Below are 19,885 nucleotides of genomic sequence, written 5' to 3'. Positions count from 1 at the left end.
TATTTTTTCCAGACAGTATCATCTCTTTCTAATAAAGAGTTCTGAAAACACAGCAATTTTTTTAAGTGTTTTCTCTTTAAGAGTTTTCTTCCAGAAAAATTCAATATTTTTCCAAGTTGTTGACATCCATTTTTACGTTTCAAAGCTCATACTTAATTTTTCCTGCGAGTGCATGTTTTCGCACAACAACTAGGACTCATGAGCCTGCTTTCACTTTCTCTTAGTTTATTGACTAAATTATGAGAGTTTACAGTTGGGCAGTCACATCACCAAGAATACAAGCCAAGCTGGTATCTGCTAGGCTGATAGCAATTATAAATGGCATTGATTATCAGATAACTGCAGTGATATTGAAAAGAAAAAAATAGTAATATTAATAAAAGTGCTATTTAAATAGTAATATTTAACAGTAATATCAACTTCTTAAAAATGAAGATATACAATCACATATAGATGATCAATTGCTTCTTTCCTTTAACACAATTTAATGATAAAAGAGGAATTTACAGAAATACTGTATATGGAATAAAAACATAAGATCACTTTCCATTTTGCTCTTAAAGATGAAGCTCTCATTAAAAAAATTATATTTAAAATGATATAATTTATAGAATCAACCACACTGTCAATTAGAAAGGATTACATTCCAAAAGGTTCATGCTACTTGGTTATTTGAAATAATCTGGTTTTGGACAGATTCCTTCGAACAAGTTTTTTTTTGTAAAAAATATAAATTTAAGCATTTTGTATATTCTCAGAAGTGTCTAGGGTGTGCATCTATTATGATAGATTGAATTGAATTGCTGACTCTTAAAAATGGAGACAAAAAGAAATGATCAAGTAAAAGTACAACAGAGAATGCCGTGATCGAAAATAGAACAAGACGCAATGGCGCAATGGGTGTGTAGAAGAGGGAATATGAATTTTGTCAAGCTATATGAATATTTTTACAGCTTGAACTTTAAGGATTTTGTTCTAGGAACATCAGTGAATAAGTCTACCAGCAAGCTGAAATCATATAAGCCAAGACACACAAGCGTGAAACTACATAGGATATTAAGGATAGAAGTAGTTGGGCCCTCTGGAAATCATTGACTGGATTTAAATAAATGCTATGGTAGCAAAACATAAATCATATGACTAGAGCATAAGATGCAAAATGAGGAAAATGTGTAAAATCATACTGAATAATTAGATTGAATGGGACCAGATGTTATACATCCATGTAAGTATGCTGAGAATATTAAGCCTTATTATTGGCACATGATGCAAATATAAACCTCTGTTGGCAATGTGAAAGACAGAGTAAAGGTAAAAGTATTGAAAGTTGATAGCAGATTGCAAAAAGAGCCTAAACTCAAAATGATGAGGTTTATTTAAAATGGTAAACTTGGCAATAAATGTTAGAGAACAAATGGAGAGGCATGGAGAAGATAAATTTACAATTAATTAGGAAAATAGTTAAGAAAGAAAAAAATTGATTATCATTAATTAATGGATAAAGTCCATTATCAGTGATGAAATTATTTTTAAAAGCTCAATTTAGGACTTTTCTCTCTATAGATAGATTAGGATAATAGACAGATAGATAGATGATAGATGATAGATAAATGATAGATGATAGATAGATAGATAGATAGATAGATAGATAGATAGATAGAGAGACAGATAGACAGACAGATAGATGATAGATAGATAGCTGTTAGATAGCTGATAAATATATTAGTAACCATAGAGATGTTAGAGAGAAAAGAGATCACATACATGTTCCTACCTTACAATGGTTTGACTTACAATTTTGGCGCTTCATGAGAGTATGAAATAGATTTGCATTTAATTGAAACAATACTTCAAAATTTGAATTTGGATCATTTCCTGGGCTAGGGCTATGCATATCCTCTTGTGAGGCTAGGAAGTGGCAATGAGGCACAGCTCCCATTTAGCCACGAGATCATGAGAGTAAACAACTAATACTCTACAGTGTACTGTGTTGTCAGCATTTTGGGGATACTGTGTTTTGTGTTTTTATCCCATCATGTCTACACAATGCCCATCTGTGTCTTCCTCTTCTAGTGAAGAGAAAAGAGATCACTCTTGAGATGAAATGCAAGATAACTGCCCAACTGTGGGCTAACGTATGTGTTCCTAGCACATTTAGGCTAAGCTATGATGTTTAGTAGGTAAGGTGTATTCAATGCATTTTCAACTTACAATATTTTCAGCTTGCAATGTGTTTATCATGATGTGACCCCATTATAAGTTGGGGAGCATCTGTCTGTGTATACATATAGAGGAGTAGAGAGGAGAGGGAGTGGGGAATGGAGATACTTAAGCATGTTACTGTAAATAATCAATTTTTGACACTTGGGGAAAATGAAGCCCATTTCGAACTTAAGTGAAAGAAGGTCCAAAAGCCTCCTAACCAACTTCATACGTACACATAATATCCACATGAACAGATCTGTGTGTCACATTTCCCTGGGCATACAGAAAATGAATAGTCACTAGTGCCTTTAGATCTAGCAGGCCTTGCATATTAGATATTATTGAAAGTCCTATTTTTATTTAAAGTTGTTAAGCTTAAATGTAATGAGTTAATGAAAAGTTTTAAAAATCATTTTTACTTTATCGTTATCATTTTTTCAAGATATCACTTTACTTATTAAATCCAATCAGTCTATTTATCTATTTATTGTTTCACACTTAAAGGCCTATAATTAATGTCCTATGAATGGTTTTTGACATAGTAAGTAATAGCAATAGTAAAAATATCATTATTACTACTAATTGTTCACAAATAAATAATAAATTGAAATATTTTTTCTTAATGATTTACTACTATAGAATTAACATAGAAACACAAAAAGGGCAGATCAAAGGATGCCAAATACTAAAGTATTTGAAGGTAAATACTAACGAATAAGCCAAATTTGCTAAAATTATAAAGTATAAAAACATCATTAAATGGACAATAAATGGTACATTACTACAATAAAACTCTCTACATAAAGCCATAAATATGATTGTGCTTAGCTTTTAATATACAGAAAAGTAATAATAAAAACATTTTAGAATATTTTGTATAACAACTGCCTGAAAGAATTTTATCTCTGAAGATCTCAAATGTATTTAGATCTTTTAAATTACATAATCAATCAATTCAGACATACTTTGAACTTATCATTTTTCCTTAGAAATATCAAATGCTTTGAAGTTACAGTGACAATAATTTCAATGTGTTTAGATGATATATCAAAAAAAGTCTATTTCCAGGGATATTTTTTACATTTTTCTTAATAATTTTCTTTTAAGCAATTTTATCATTATCTCAAAATTATGTAAAAATGAGATTTTGATGTGAAATTTTTGATAGTTTTACTATTTACTTGGGCTTTTGGATCCTTATGATAATCGGACAATAATATAGTAGAAAAAATTATATGAGGTAGTGCTGGGACTCTATGTTACTTGAATAAAGATTTATTGATAAGACATTGCATTCGCAATTTATAAAAGATTGAAAATCACATTTTCATGAATAAGATTTGTCCTCTCCCTGTTGAAATAGTCAGAAAATGAGGTTTACCAGAAATGGGATGAGAGCAATTCCTAATCTACACATCATTCTTATTGGTTACATGCAGATAAAACACTAGTCACGACAAGTGGCTACCCAGATACCTGAAGATTAGCTTTAAATCCAACTTCCTGTTGCATCTATAGATTTCCTTTTATCACCCAGTAACCAAAGTACTGCTCCAATAGTAATGGAGAATTTTAAGGGATTTTTCAAATGTCCTATGAATTAAAAGATAAGCTAAAGATGGTCAAACTTCAGCTCTATACCTAGTGTTAGGCAAACCTGTTTTAGAAGATATATGTTATTCCTTTAAAACGCAACTAGAAATTCAATAACCCATCGGTGAGTGTAAGATTACCATTAAAAAGCAAATGTAACAACATTATCATTGTTTGTTGGCCTTTAAATGTTGTAAAATTATAGCCACTAATCTTCTTCCCTCCCTCCTTCCCCCTTTCCTCTCTTCTTTCCTTCCTTCTTTCCTACCTTCCTTTCTTCCTTTTTTTTTTTTTTTTTTTTTTTTGATGCTTGTGCATGATAAGTCCATAACCTGCTACAGTCAGAAACCATTGTCAGGCCACCTCGAAAATGTCACTTTATAAGCTAGACCCCTGGTGACAGGAAACATTTCCCCATTTATTCAAAAGAAATAAGAGTTATTTATAAAGAAAATTTGTGCTGCGTTCTCTCTTGACACCTCACAGTAATAAATTTGGTTTTGGTGGTGACAGCGGTGTGTCCTTGGTTGTCCTCTCTTAGTAGACTCATTAGTAGTGCTCACATGTGATACTCTTTTACTTCCAGCCGTTTTGTTTGTCACTATTTTTATTCCTTAGATTAAGTATATAATTTACAAATCTGATCACATCATATTATCATATGTCCCTTGGTGAAATCTGGCCTATATCTTTATTTTCTATTGTTTCCCTTTTATATTTGTGAATTTTTTTTTTTTTTTTTTTTTAATCAAGAATCCTGACACGAACTGACCCCAGAGATTAAGAAGTAGAATATCTCAACATACTAGTGTGCCTTGGATAAATTTGCCTTGGGTCACTACTCAAGACTCTTTTCTTTCTTCTCTTTATTTCCCTGAAAATTGAGTTGTCTATTTCATTTAGTAGGAAGTACAGAAAGTAAGTTTTATTGAATAGTGACAGTTGGCATTTGGTAAAAATATAGACACCCAAGATGTAAAAGCAACATATTTTTTCCAACTGTCTCTGCTTTCACAGGTTTTAGCTGAGTCCTCACCCCTACTCAAACTCATGCTTTATGCATTTACTCTCAATATCATCCTAAATAGCATTTCTAGCTTTTGAAATTGCATACTTCTACCAATGACAACTTAGCACTGTGATGGCCATTTTGAGGAAGTTTTGATATAACTTAGATTATCTAATAGTCATCTTAGAACAAAAAGGCAACAAAATATGCAATATTTAACAATCAGCATTTTTTGATTGGTTGCGGAAAAATCAGAACCTAATTTGGACTCCTCGGTAACTTTTCTAAATGATTTTTTCTGGCATGGACTACTCTAGCATATGAAAGCAAACAAATAACAAAAAAAAAAACCAAAAAACTTTAGACAGACAAATTTTTAGAACCCACCATCTCCAAGGATGAGCTTTCCCCTTATAGTCAGACTTGTGTCTGAGATTGAATTTCAGTTCAATATAATAATGCCCTTCCATTCCCCAACATACTTCTTTAGGTCAATAATTTGTGGTGTGTTGACTTTAACACATTGCCATGGAAAGATTTAAAATATATTGTTTTAAAAAAACCTAACAAATTCATGAGAATAAAGGAAAAAATTCAAGAATTTTGAATTGTTTTGGGAGCTTGTAATCCTAGGATTCTGAAATTATAAAATTAAATAGACCATTTAGATGGTCGTTTAATAGCCAAAACTTGGATAGAGAGAACGTTTTGGTAAAAAATATCCCAGGGAGGATGCAAACTTACATAGATGTCTCAGGTTTAAGAATGGACTTTAAATAGCCCAGGCAATAGAACAGAACATTTTCAAAGAGATTACATGAATCTTATCTTAAAAATTAATTAGACTTAAATTGAGTTTTATAAATAGTGAAGTCAGAGAATAATTGGAGACCAGAAATTACTTAAAAAATACTTTTAGATCTTTGTTAGTTCAAAACATTGGGAATTTTTTGAGTGAAATCTGAAACTGCTGTCTAACTTTAAGATCATTGCAATAGGGGAGTGGGGCTGACCTCAACTCCACTGAGACAAACAACTGGAGAAATTTAAGAGCTAGGGTGGGAGGACTGTAGACTACCTGTGTTTGGTAATTGATTTTACCCAACAGAAAATTTTCTCATATTTTCATGACAGGAAGTAATTTTACAACTGAAATCAAGGAGCACACTAAAGCTCCTACCCTCTCCAGGAGACTGGAAGATAGGAGAGCTAGGTCCTTTGATGCTCACATTTAAAAAAAGATGTTTCCTAGGTCCTTGAGAAAGACATTAAAACTGGCCAATGACTACTAAGGAGAATCATATACAGTGTTCAGGAGTTGGGACTGTCTGTCTGCTGAGGCTCTGCTACAAAACAAAAAACCAAACCAAACAAAACAAAACAAAACAAAACAAAAAAAAAACATAGACTAGATAATCTAAATAATAGACATTTTTGCTTATAGTTTTGGAGAATGAGAAGTCCTAGATCCAGGTACTGGCAGATTCTGTTCATAGTGAGGGCCCTCTTCCTGTCATTCAGAATGCTGCCTTCTGACTGTATCCTCACGTGGTGAAGAGAGAGAGCTCTGCTGTCTCTTCATCATCTTATAAGGGGCACTGTCCCTAGAGGAACAGGGAGCTGACATTTTACCTCATTTAACTTTTATCACTTTATCACAGGCCTGATTTCCAAATATAGTCTGGAGGTTGGGCTTAAACGTAAGAATTTTGAAAGGGACACAAAAATTTAATACAAAACAATTGAATTGTCTAAAAAAAAAGAATGAAAGAAGGGAAAACTTCCTGAATGAGATAACTTTTGGGCAGTCCTGTGCGGTAAGTGTAAGGTAAATGTTTAACAACTGAATAAGATGAAGTGAAACAATAAAAATATATGCAAGAACTATCTTTCTTTCTGTGTGTGTGTTTTTTTTTTAATCAATGATGTGAGCATCCTCACCAACACATTATTTTCTATTCTTTTGTTAGTGACCATCCTGATAGGTGTGAGCTGGTCTCTCATTGTGGTTTTAATTTGTTTTTTTCCTCAAAGTAGTGTTGAGCATCATTTCATGTGCTTATTGGCCATAGTGTGTGTGTGTGTGTGTGTGTGTGTGTGTGTGTGTGTGTGTGTGTGTGTAGAGAGAGAGGGAGGGAGGGAAGGGGGGAGAGAAAGAGAGAGAGAGAGAGACAGAGAGAGACAGAGAGAGACAGAGACAGAGAGAGACAGAGCGAGACAGAGAGACGGAGAGAGAGAGAGAGAGACAGAGAGAGAGACCGAGAGAGAGGCATTCCCTTTATAAATAAAACTGCCAAATTAAATTAAATGTTTTTAAGACTGGGTCTTTCTTGAAATAACCAAGAAGTCTATACTACTCAACTATATGTGGGCTTGCTCATCTCCTTAAACTTAAGCCACCCCCAAACTTGAGGTTCTGAAGGGCTAAGGGTTCCACGGTTATAGAGAAAATACCAGATACTCAGACCATCAAAGAAAATATTAACTCTTCTAGGCCTATAGCCAAATTTGCTTAGTATTATTCAAATTCTGAAGCAAAATTAGGTCCAAGTCTCATTATGGAAAGAATTAAACAAATAGGAGCAGATTGTTTCCTGTACAGCCATTGTAATACTCCTATGTTACATGTCATGAAGCAAAATGATGTGGATTTAGGTTCTTGCTGGATCTTACCCATTCCAATGAAAAATTAACAGAAAAGAGATTTATGGAATTCAGTTTGGCCTACTCAAATGGATATATTACAAAGGCACTCACATATGTTTTATTGTTATTTAAAATATTAAAATATCTGCATGATTAAATAGATAAAAATCACTAATATTCTTTAAAAATATAGAATTGGTAAAAACTTAAAGTATTAGGAATTATTATCTGAAAATAATATGAAAACATTCAAAGAAAAATTAAGCTAATAAATAAATATAAAAATTTGCCAATTGTTACAATATTTCATGGAATAATTACGAGGATAGAAGACAATATTTAGGGATGTGAGACACTTTATTGGTTATGGTTCATCTATTTTAATTTTTGTACAAGTATTATTTTGGCTTTATATTACTTTTTCTTCAATCATTGTCATTTTTTTGCAACTAATATTTTCTGGAAATATAATAAATTATTTTTAAAATTTTCATCTGTGAAATGCTGTCGGTTTCAGAGATTCGTTGATAAAAGCAATATTTTTTCATAATCATCTCTCTGCCAGTAAACTGTTGGATTATTTGTTCTCAGGTTCATATTAGCTAGTTAGAATTTATTCTTTAGACAATAATGATAAATATAGTACAGTAATACAAGAATAATGCTTACATATCTTAATTGGTATAAGAACAAGAATAAATACATAACCTTGTATTTATTTTCTGGGTTCACTTACCTTCTTATAGTAGCTAGCTTACATTTAATTTCCATTATGCTCTTCTATATTTACATCTGAACTATAGTCTACGTATTTTTGAAAATGAAATATTTTGTTGCACTAACAATATTAAGTAGAGTTAGACTCTGCTGTTAACACTTGTTATTATGTGGGCAATCACTAAGCATAAAATGATTTCATAATGTTATTATGAGTTTCTATGGTGATAAAGAGCTTGCACTGATAGACAAAAATAGTTGGATAAGTGATAGTGTTTCTTGCCTTATAAAATCTGTTACCATTATCTGTATAACTCTTTAATCTTATACATTCTTCCCAAATCTTCTCAAAGTACATAAAAACTTAAAAGACTCTTTTGTGAAACTCGATCTGCAACTGGGTAATTTGTTTATCTCCAATAGTGCTGAAAGAGCCTAGTGACACCTAAATGCACTCTCTGGCATACGGCGAGACTGCCAACACATCAATTACAGATGCCTCTGTTAAACTTTCCTGGAATTATGTGTTCCAGGGGGCTAATTTATAGTCCTAAAGGATTTGATATAGGTGTCGATTAAGTAGAATTTGGATTTCCCATAATTGGCAAATGTTAATTGAAATGTATTCTCATTTGTCAGTCTAGATAATCAGTTCCAGCCTTTAGCATATTCATTCCACAATTTCCCTCTTTTCTTTTCAACATTTCACTAATAAACTCCATATATAGGTGACTGTGGTATTGCCCAGTGATTATTTTTATATTAATATAATTATTACATAACTGCATAAATATAATAATATAAATATGTAAACCCTGCATCATCTGAACATTTAATAATAGTTTTCACTTGAGAAAATGTTAAACTTCATAAGCTATTTCGTTCTTGGGTAAATATTAAAAATGATCAATGTATCTTGAGGGTTTATATGAGAGAAAATTAAGTGAATCTTATGAATCAGTTAATTTAAATCTTAAACAATCATGTAATATTGGCATTATTAATATTCTCATTTTACAGAGAAGGAGAATGAAACAATAGGTGGCTAACTTTGGATTTGGGCCTATACCAATTTCTTTTCATTCCTTTCCAGAAAAAAACAAAGTGTGAATTTTAACTGCTATTAACAAGGAATTTCTATCAAGATCTCTGTGCAATGTTCACCTACTAAATTTTACCAAAAAACTTACTAATCAAGCAAACTAATGTTTAAACCAATGCAGGTATGGAGAATTCTGCCTTGATAGAATCTTAGTGAATCTCAGAAGGGGATTTCAGTGGAAAATCTTCATAGAATATTTAGGGTCTCTGTCTGACTGGTTTAAAGCAAGTTTCAATGTAAGAAGTTGATTGAGGCCGGAAACATTTTTGACATAAAAGTTTAGGATTGAAAGCACAGACAGGAAATTTTCTTAATAAGCAAACATGTCTGATAATCAAATTGCTTGCCCACATGAGTAAAATTTTTCCTTTTAAGGGAGCTATTTTCCTACATGATCAAACTATTTTATCTTACACTGGCTTACAGGATTTTCCTGAATCAAACATAAAATCTTATTTATTGGTTTTTAGCCTTAAATTCTCCGCCAGAATATCTAGGAACAAAGTCAAAACAAGCTAAAATGGTAGAGGGGCTGGAGTTCAGTCCTTAGATAAGATTGCTAGGTTTTCTTAATGCAAGCGATTTTAATTCTTAATACCATTCTCAGAAAGAAAAAAATTTCTCATCATACCATATAAACAATTTATGCTTATTAAGACTCTTGGGAAATCTTTGTAAAATATGTGCCAACTTTCTCTTGGGAGCTTAAGTTCAGAGAGGGAACAGAATATTGATCTTGTGTCAAAGTAGAAATCATATTCATTGGTCCTCATCACCTGCTGTAGATAATTGTTGAATGTGGAAGTAATTCATTATCAATCTAGGATCGTTTAGTCCAATAAAATAGCCACTAGTGACACGTAACTACTTAAAATTTGAATTTTAATAAACTTAAATTTTAAGCCAACTCCTTAGTCATGCTGATCACATTTCAAATGCTTAATAGTTACCTGCAACTAGTGACTCACGTTCGACAATCTAGAATTACAGAATATTTCTATCATCAAAGAAAAGTTCTGTGGCACAAGATTGATGTAAGATAATTTTTCATGTTCTGAGGGTTGATTTAAAATATATTAATTTTTTACAGAGCATAAATGTCATTTCTGGACTTTTAAAATAAAAGTTTAATTTACAGATAGAATCAATGCAATGAAATTGTCATATAGTGACATTTCACTTTATTATTTTTTATGCGAATTAAGAGTGTGTTGTACATTCTAAATGTGTATCAAATTTCCATCAGTCCGTCAACTTTTTTGTTTTATTACATTTTGATTAAAAAACTGTTGGGGTAGTAGGAAAGAAATATTTTTTTCTCTTAATGGTTCATTGAATTTATTAGATATTTATAAGTACACTAAAAATAATACCACTGAGTCATTTCTGGGAAATGTGAAAATACATAAGAAGAATCCCATTATGTGCTATAAAAGTTTAATGTATATTAAAATTAAACACCCATGATTCATAGCTTTACTATATTCTGTAGTAGAAAAACAAAAATTCATAAAGGAGAGCAAGATTTACAAGTAGTTCATTCTACTTGATAAGTCTTTCAGAACAGAATAATTTAGTTGCAAATATAAGGGAATAATCAAATATTTTGTGTTTGCTATGAAATTGGCCGTTATTGATATTTAAATAAACTTGAGCATTTTAAAGTTCCCATGTAATGTATGTCTCAACACAGACCATCTGATGGAGGCAATAAAGGCACCTTTTGGTCTGAGTCTGGGCCAATGCATTATCGCAAATTCTTCTTTAAAAAAGTACTTTGAAACAGTAAATAATAAAACTTTACCTACTAAACATTAATAGGTCAGGCATGATAAATTAAGAAACAAATGCAATCAATTATGAATTATCTCATATATACAGGTGTGTGTGTGTGTGTGTGTGTGTGTGTGTGTTCATTTATTTATTTATTTTTTTACCTAGTTCCTAACTTTTTCTTAAGAGTAATGTCACCTTGTTAGGGTCTTATATTTTAAATAACAGCTCCATAAACCGAGTCTCTGAACTTTTAGTGGTAATGTTTTCCTCCAAAATTTTACTTGAGTGCAGCTTTTTTTTTTTTTTTTTTGTAAATAATCTCAATAGAAACACCTGACTCATATCTTTTTTGTAAATAATCTCAATAGAAACACCTGACTCGTATCTTCTAAATTGTTGAAAGCAGAGGTACCTCCTCCTGGCGTCACACAGTAGTCATCAAAATGGTAGATGTCTCAAGATCATGCTGAAGCATTTATCCTCTTCTTGTAGGAGAAATTCTATTCCTTTGTAAAAACAAACTCCCCAGTATTGTAGTAGCAAATTGTCAGCTCAGCAGAGGACACCGCCTTGGCAGAGAGGTGCGCTTGCGCAGTGCAGACCACTCCCCGCCTCTTCCCGCAAGGCTGCAGGTGGATGCGGTTTGGCTTGGCTCCCTGTTGCGAGTCTAAGCTGCAGGTCTGCCCCACAGCCGCCAGCTCTCTCTGGCAGCATGTTCAGATTGGGTCAGCAAGGATACACGCTGCAAGAAGGAGCCAGAGCTGTTCCAGATGGTGGCTGAGGAGCTGCGACAGCAGTACACTCAGAAGCTGCTACCCCTGGAGGAGAACTACTGCTTCCACGAGTTCCATTCACAGAGCTGGAGGATACTGACTGACTTTAAGTGCATGCGGCTTCTCGTGGGCCAGTACTGGAGGTAAGACCGCCTTCCCCCTGCACCTGGTTGAGCAAGATTTCCCAGGGATGTGGAGTGGGGTGAGCACACCACTGACTTGACTTCTTCTTTGCCATTATACACAGCGTCACCACGGAGTGGTGTTCGGCCACGAGCTTCCACGGGTCATGGGCCCGCGGTGCCCATTCCGCAAGGTCAGCACCTTTGGCAATGGATTCCAGAACAAGTTAATATGTCCAGCTGCCCAGCATTGACCCTCCCGGGGCCCTGTCCATAGAGAAACGGCGCAGCAGGTGTCCGTTGGCTTTTCTGGCTCCACCTGTTCCTCATCTGCGACAGCCACAAGCTCTGTAGGCCAAAGAGCAGGACCTTTTCAAAGACATCCAGTCTCTGTCCCCAAATGTTGTCCTCAGGAAATTCGATGACCTGATCAAGTGGGTGTGGCTGGCCAAGGTCTGTGCTTATATAAACAAGTCCTTCAAGAAGGAGATGTCCAATGTCTTCAGTAAAGAAAGCAAAGAGAAAGAATTGGTGACCAGTTGGGGGGAGACTTATCAGAAGATTAAGCGTGAGCATCAGACCTCTTCCTGTGACTTCCCAAACTTCTGCCAAGATGCAGACATTGCTTGCAGACCCCGAACTTTAGCAAGCTCCAGGCTTCGAAGCCCAAGCTCCTGGACGTGGTTGACCACGTGCTGGCCAAGGACATCACCCAGCTAATGGTGCCCCAGGAGAAGTGTCTGATGCCCTCCCAGGCTGTGAAGGGTGGTGCTTTTGACATCATCATGACAGGCTCTTTGGGCACAACCGTGGTGAGGGAGCTGGCATTGATGGCGTTGTTTGGGTGGTCGGCAAGAGCAAGCCCACCTGCAATGGAGATCTTTGACCTACTATCTCCTATCAATGGCAAGAGCATGAGTACCCATGCCAAAGAGTTGATGACATTCAAACTGCCCACTATGGTACTGGGGAGGGTCTGGAAGCTGAGTGATATGGGCCAGGGCAGACTGCTGGATGAGGAGGAATTTTCACTGGGCAACCATTTCATCAAAGTCAAGCTGGAGGGCCACAAGTTGCCCACCTACCTGCTCCCACACTTGATCCTGTCATCCAAGCTGAGGCAGAGTGACCAGTCCGTGCCAGCACCCTTGTTCATGCCACCATCTCAACACCTGGCCAGGCAGAGGCGGAGGAGTAAAAGAATCACGACTTCTCGAGGTTTGTAAACACTGAATAGATGTTTCCTCAGCTCTTCAAAAGGTAAAAGTGATTTTTTTTCATAAGATAATAGTGCTGAAATGATATCAATCTACTCATTTGAAATTAGTTTACTACAAGCACTTTAACACATGCCGTGCCATTTCATACTAAAGCTCAATGAGAACAGTTATGTAAAACTTTGGTTATAGGATTCTGAATCTCAGTATGATACAGTAACTTTCTAGAGTTTACAGCTTTACTTCTTTGGTGAAACCAAAATTAAAATCTGAATTTCAAGTATTTTGAATTCCAAAACAATGTTTTGTTTATTTGTTTTTAGTTCCAGTTGAATTATATAACTCCAGGAAATGTAATATTCAGATATACTTATCAAAAGTTAGCATTACTTCCATATTTAAGACTTTTCTTATCAAGTCATCTAAACAATCTTCTTACCTTAAATTGTCTTGCATGCTTGTAGATTTATTTTCTATAATGCTTTTGCTGTTTGGGAATTTCAAGTAAAAGTGCTTTCTTCTGCCTGGCTTCTATGTTTTAGCATAATGTTCTTGAGATTCCTCTGTGTTGCTATATGCATGATGGTTGATTCCTTTTTTATTGCTTAAAAAAAATTTCTATTGCATAAATATACCTATTTGTTTATCCAGTCTCCTGTTGACGCATATTTGGATTGCTTCTAGTTTTTGGCTACTATAAATAATTGATTATTTGGGGCCACAATGGGTAAGTTTGACTGTAAACGGGCAGGAGGGACCATTTAGGACGAAGTTATTTATGCAAGTGTATACATTCAGATGCATTTTAATGTGTGTAAATTATATCTCAATAAATTTGATAACAGAGGTGATCAGAATGAGCTGTAAATAACAAATGTATGACCACTCCCCTACCTTTCTTCAAGCACTTCAATTATTTCCCATGTTATTAGGAAAATACCAAGCTTCTTAGAATTTATATAGGAACCTTCTCTGATCAGATTACCATATGATTGTCTACATTGTATACATAATTATCCAACTTTCTAACTTACTCTTCTTACAGTACCTTATGTTCAAATAAAAAATATATATACTTTCCTGTACATGCTACAATAATTTGTATCTTTACACATTTCCAAAAATAACACTCTATTTTATTTTTTGCTGTTTTTACTACACTCTCTCCCATACACCATCAGCATCAACATTACTACCAATACAGCCAACATGACCAACTAACCAATACCACCACCACTCCCTACACTTAAGTGATTTTAATTCATGCTTCGGATTTGGATTGTGTGTTATCTCTATAAGTTCTGTTAGATGGCCATGGTTTATAATCCAGTGCTCTACCATTCACAGCTATGGAACCATGGAAAAGACACCAAACCTTTTTGATCCTTATCTTCCTCATTACAAAATAAGGATATTACAAAATAGCAATAATAATGGTAATAGTAATTGATTCACATGAGGATTTATATTGAAAATTAAACAAGAAAAGGAATATAGGTAGTTCATTTCGACATATGGCATATGACAAACATCTATGTGTGTTCACTGTTAAAAACAATGTGGCAAGTTGGATGAATTACCATTCCTTTAGCTACTTTCTTTTCTTTGTTTAACTTATACAACTGCATTAAAATTATCTCATACAATTATCTATTTTTCTATAGATTCAGCATCTTAAGTAGATGTCATTTTTTCATACACAAAGTAACTGTCATAGTGTTTGGTAAATAGTAATATGTAAAATAAGCTGTTAAATTAAACTGAAATAAGGAATACTTATTTTAAGCACAATAGCTTCCTTATAGCTAAAAGAATTTGAATGATTCGCTGGCTTCATTACGCAGACATATGGTTGAAGATACTTTCTGTATATGCTTAAACCCTCTTTTTCACATCAACCTGTCATCATTTTATCACATTTTCATGTCATAACTGCTTTGGTGACTATATTTCCCTTTTCAAATAAATTTATTTCTTCAACATATACTTAGTATTTGCTATTAAGAAAACCTAATCCTATGTGAGATAATTTCCTCCGAGATCAACAAAATTCATGTTACTGTTAATTTTCCTTAGTTTTATTTTAGCTAGCAATAAAAATATTCTGATGTACTCATAGAGAATCAAACTGATTTTTCCTCTTTTCTAGAATAGAATAAATTAGTGAATTGCAGTCTAATAAAGCATATTGTAAGTATCTGCATAAGGAGTTCCTATAAGACTGATAAAAGAGAGAGCTAAAGTGAGCAAAAAATCTCTCACATAGCCTTATATATATATATTTCAATGGTAGAAAGAATGCAAAGCACTGATGTTAATAGTTGTGATTTTAAAAATATTATATAATAAACTACACATATATATACACAACACTATGCATAATTAATATAGATATATATAAATACAGTAATATGGGTAATTTAAAATATATATAGACTTCTAAAACATGTATATTATCTTCATGGGAGTAATTAAGGTGATATAAAACTTTAATGCACCTTCTTATAGTCATCTGTATATAGAATGTACTTTGCAACACTTAAAACAAAAAGAATGAATCAACTCCAATGCCCATCTAAAAAAAAATGATTAGTTATATTAATTAAATATGTTAAGAACAGAATACTGAATACTATATTTTACATTCAAACATGTTCGTGTGTCTATATGTACTGACTTAGATAGCCAATCTATATTATTGTTTTATAAAATGCATACACACACACACACACACACACACATATCCGATTAAATAAAAAGAAAAAGAGAAAAGAAATAATTATGAAGGTGTATCAAGTCTTGTACCTGAGGGTTGATTTTATATGAGACATATAAATAATCTGTGTGATATTTGGATGAAATATTTATATATAATATATATGTAATATACCAAGATATAATATTTATGTATATATTTCAGTGACAATTCCTATAGTCTCAAATTATAGTTTACTTTTGAGTAACAGTTTCACCATCTGAGAGAAGGACACATGGTTTGTAATGGTGGCAGTGAGGCATTCTTGACCGGATCTCAGTGGGACCTATAGGGAACGTCATGTATCGACTCTCCAGAACTCCACCAGAAAGCACAAAAGTGTTTAAGTTTATTAGACATGCTACACTATGAGAGATTAAATTCCACCTTGACAGATTTAATAGTTTCTCAGGAAAGAAAATTTTGGAGAGAATATTTATGTTTTCAATTAAATAAATTTAATATTCATTTCTATGACAAATACTGTACTTTTGAAATGTTTCTATAACAGAGATTGCACTGAGTCTGTATGACATGAAATGACATTTTCTTCAATATTTTTTATACATAATATTGTTGGCTCAGAAAGACATTTCTACTGGTTGCATCGCATCATTTGACAATAGTTGGGGGATGAAAAAGGCAAGTCAATTAATTTTAAAATTTCAGCACTCCTTTTCCCCCACTCTGAATATATCTGAATTTAGAATGTACCAGTGAACGTAGAAATACTGCATTTTTAATGCCAGTTTCATCCTTTTTCAAAATATGTTAGAAAGGAAAAGATAAAACTTTTCATAGGTGTATAATGCCTTAACTAATCAAAGAATTATTAAGATCTTATTTTAGAAAACTTAAAACCGTAAATCTTATAAAAAATAAAAGTTGAATGAACACTTGGCAAAAATTATTGGACTCCTTTATTAGAAAAACAGTATGATAATGATGCTGGTCCAAAGAAGCTAAGGAATGTTCTGTTGGTTATCATTCAGTCAGAGGAATGGTGAAATGAATTTACTAATAGATACAGACAGAACTTGTCAATGTCTTATCTATAATAACTCTAACATTTTGAAATATATTTGCTATTAGATAATTTACAAATTAATAAGCTATTTCACAGCGTTTGAAATATTATTTAACACCAAATAACAAATTCAAAGATACCTTTTCCCAGGGAGTAATATTCTTGTGAGTGTCTGTGCTCTAGTAGGGTGTTCAGTTGTTCATCTTGCTTTACATCTAAGTTTTGGGTAATTGTTCTACACAGCCAACATTGATATCTTTAAACTGTTTTATTTTAAAATAATTTTTGGCTCATAAAAATTGCAAAACAATAAAAAGAGTTATCTTATATCCCTCAAATGGTTTCTTCTAATGTCAATATTTTGCATTGATTTTTGAGCACTAGTGTCTAGTATAAGGAACCAGGACTCCTTGAGGAGGCAGTTGATTTCAGTGCTGGGGCAGACAGACTACAAGATATCTGGAACACCTACTGGTTCCAGAAAGTAAGAACATAATTAGACAGAAGGAAGAGAAGGAGAGGAAGAGGAGGAAGAGAATGGGGAGGGAGAGGGGACGGGAAACAAGAAGTACAGGAAGAAAAAGAAGGAGTACTGAAAGAACCCAGAGGCAACTTGAAGTTTTCTTAGTGACCAAAGCTGCAACTATTTGAACAATAAAACATCAATGTTTTTATAGCACAAAGGATATTTTTAAACAAAGTGGGAAAGGCTATGATACTTGGAATAGGAAAAATAAAAGCCTTCTTTGTGCAAAATGTAAATAGAAAAATGTCAAAAGTCACCTGAGGTAGACTCTTTTTTTTTTTTTTTTTTTTGGTAATGTGAAGTATTTACTGCAGTTGACTATTTGAAAATTCATTCTCTATGACTATCCATGCCAACATAGCTCTTGGAAAGTCTTTGTGTAAATCCAGAATTGCACTATTACCAGTTTGAAGACCACTAGTATAAAATGTAATGTTCCTATTTCACATTTACCATTCTGAAATTCAATAATTATAGAAATAATTGATAAACACCAAGTTTAGTCAATTAACAAATTTTTATTGAGGGTCTACTATATGCTAGATATCTCAGACGCCCCTACCTGTGCAGAGCTTGCATTATATTTAAAACATTTATGTAGCACTTAAACATAAACAGGAACATCTCTAAATACTGTACATGTAATAACTCATTTAATTCTTACAATCTTGTGAAGTAATTTCCATTAATATTTTCATTTTACCAACTAGTAAACCAAAATTAAACAAAAGAAAAGAAAACACTAGAGTCTACATAATTTCCACTTGAGCATTTCAATAAAACCCAGGATTTTTTTCTTTTGTAGGTAAGTCTTGAAATATATGTGTTGGCTTTATAAACAGGGGCTGTTATTTTTATAAAATGGTTAATCAAAGAGTTAACTGTAACAGACTTTTAAAAACAGCCCTATAAATAACATTATTCGATTCCAGTAAAAGAAAATAAATAAAAATCAGCTCTAGTGATTACTCAATTTCCATGGAAACTAGAAACATATATTTATAGAAAACTTGATACTTTATAAATATCAAATTGTAGCATTATCTACAGATGTGCCAGTTCTGTCAAACCTTACAAAATTACATAACTATTCTAAAACAAATGGCTTTATGATGAAAACAGCACAAAGTGAAAAATGCAGCCTGTCTTTCCACCTCTAGTTTTTTATTTTTACATAATGAAATGGACAAAATTTAATTGTTAATTTAAGATTTTAAAAAATATTATGTAATATAATATAATAGACTTTGCTATCAGAATCCAAATCTTAAATTTTGATAATATTCCTTAATATTTTAAAAGGTAAGTTTACAATGCAACTTTGCATCACTTTGAACCTTTTAAAGAATAATCATATAAGCAACCTAACTGAAAAGTACAAGTTTTAGTAAACGTTTTTTTGAGTCATAATTTGAATTATGTTTTAATAATATGAAAAACGAAAAGATCATATATATTAAACGTTGAGTCGAATATGTCTAGTCTTGTGCTAATCAAACCTGGAAATGAAGAGAGAGTTTTCTTTTATACATGGTTGCCACTTTTTTTTCTCATTTCTCAGATACATATTTTATGTTACTCAATGCTATAAAGACAAACAATACTAACATCATTCAAGAACTAGTTCAACAGTTCAACAGAGATGACTGATACTTTTACAAACTAATTATTTGAATAAAGTATTTAGATAGTACATTGAATATTAATTACATTTTGCCTCTTACAATAGTTATAGCACATCATTCATACACAACTTGCCCAGGAATTAGTGCTTATTAATGTCTAGTGAAATTATGTATTACTCACTTTTCTCGATTTTGTGTCATTAACATCACATTAAATATGTAACTTGAGTTTTATTATAGGATTACTAAAACACATACGTCATTAGTTGTTTTAACTAATTTTAATTAATGCATTAGTTACATTAACATTATTTCCACTGACATGGACATAAATGAACTTTTTCTATTTTTATACTTTAACTTTGAAATTATGTGCTTAGATTAATCTGCTTCAAATTATTTAGCAATTATGCAACTATTCTTGTTTAACATACAAATATTTGCCAGATATCTCTAATGCAACCTTATCACTGAATTATTTTTAAAGCTGCCCATGTCCTTTTCATTTGTGTATGCATGTTTATATCATTTCCAACCTTTGTTGATACCAATTTGGCAGCAAAAGTCCAGGTTATCATCCTTTCTGAACTGGTGAAAGTGGTCTCCTTAGCAACGGAAGCACTGTAGAATCTCTCCGAACACCTGTTCTTCCCACTCATAATTCCTGCAGCTGAGATGTATGCACTTGAAAACTGCCTTTTCATTTTGATTTTTTGCTTTTAAATGTTCGGGTAGGTTAGGACAGTGGGAGTTTGCTGAGCTTGCCTGCTCACATAGTTCTAAAGACTAATG

General features: G+C 32.9%; 1 pseudogene; it reads left to right on the top strand.

Annotated features, from left to right (window-relative positions):
* Nucleotides 1–888: 888 nt before the first annotated feature.
* On the top strand, nt 889–13,169 carry LOC107506581 (annotated as a pseudogene).
* Nucleotides 13,170–19,885: the final 6,716 nt, after the last annotated feature.

Source organism: Rousettus aegyptiacus, unplaced genomic scaffold (assembly GCF_014176215.1).
Source record: "Rousettus aegyptiacus isolate mRouAeg1 unplaced genomic scaffold, mRouAeg1.p scaffold_m13_p_8, whole genome shotgun sequence".
NCBI lineage: Eukaryota > Metazoa > Chordata > Mammalia > Chiroptera > Pteropodidae > Rousettus > Rousettus aegyptiacus.
The sequence above is the reverse complement of the archived record's forward strand: the minus strand, read 5'-3'. Positions and strand labels throughout refer to the sequence as shown.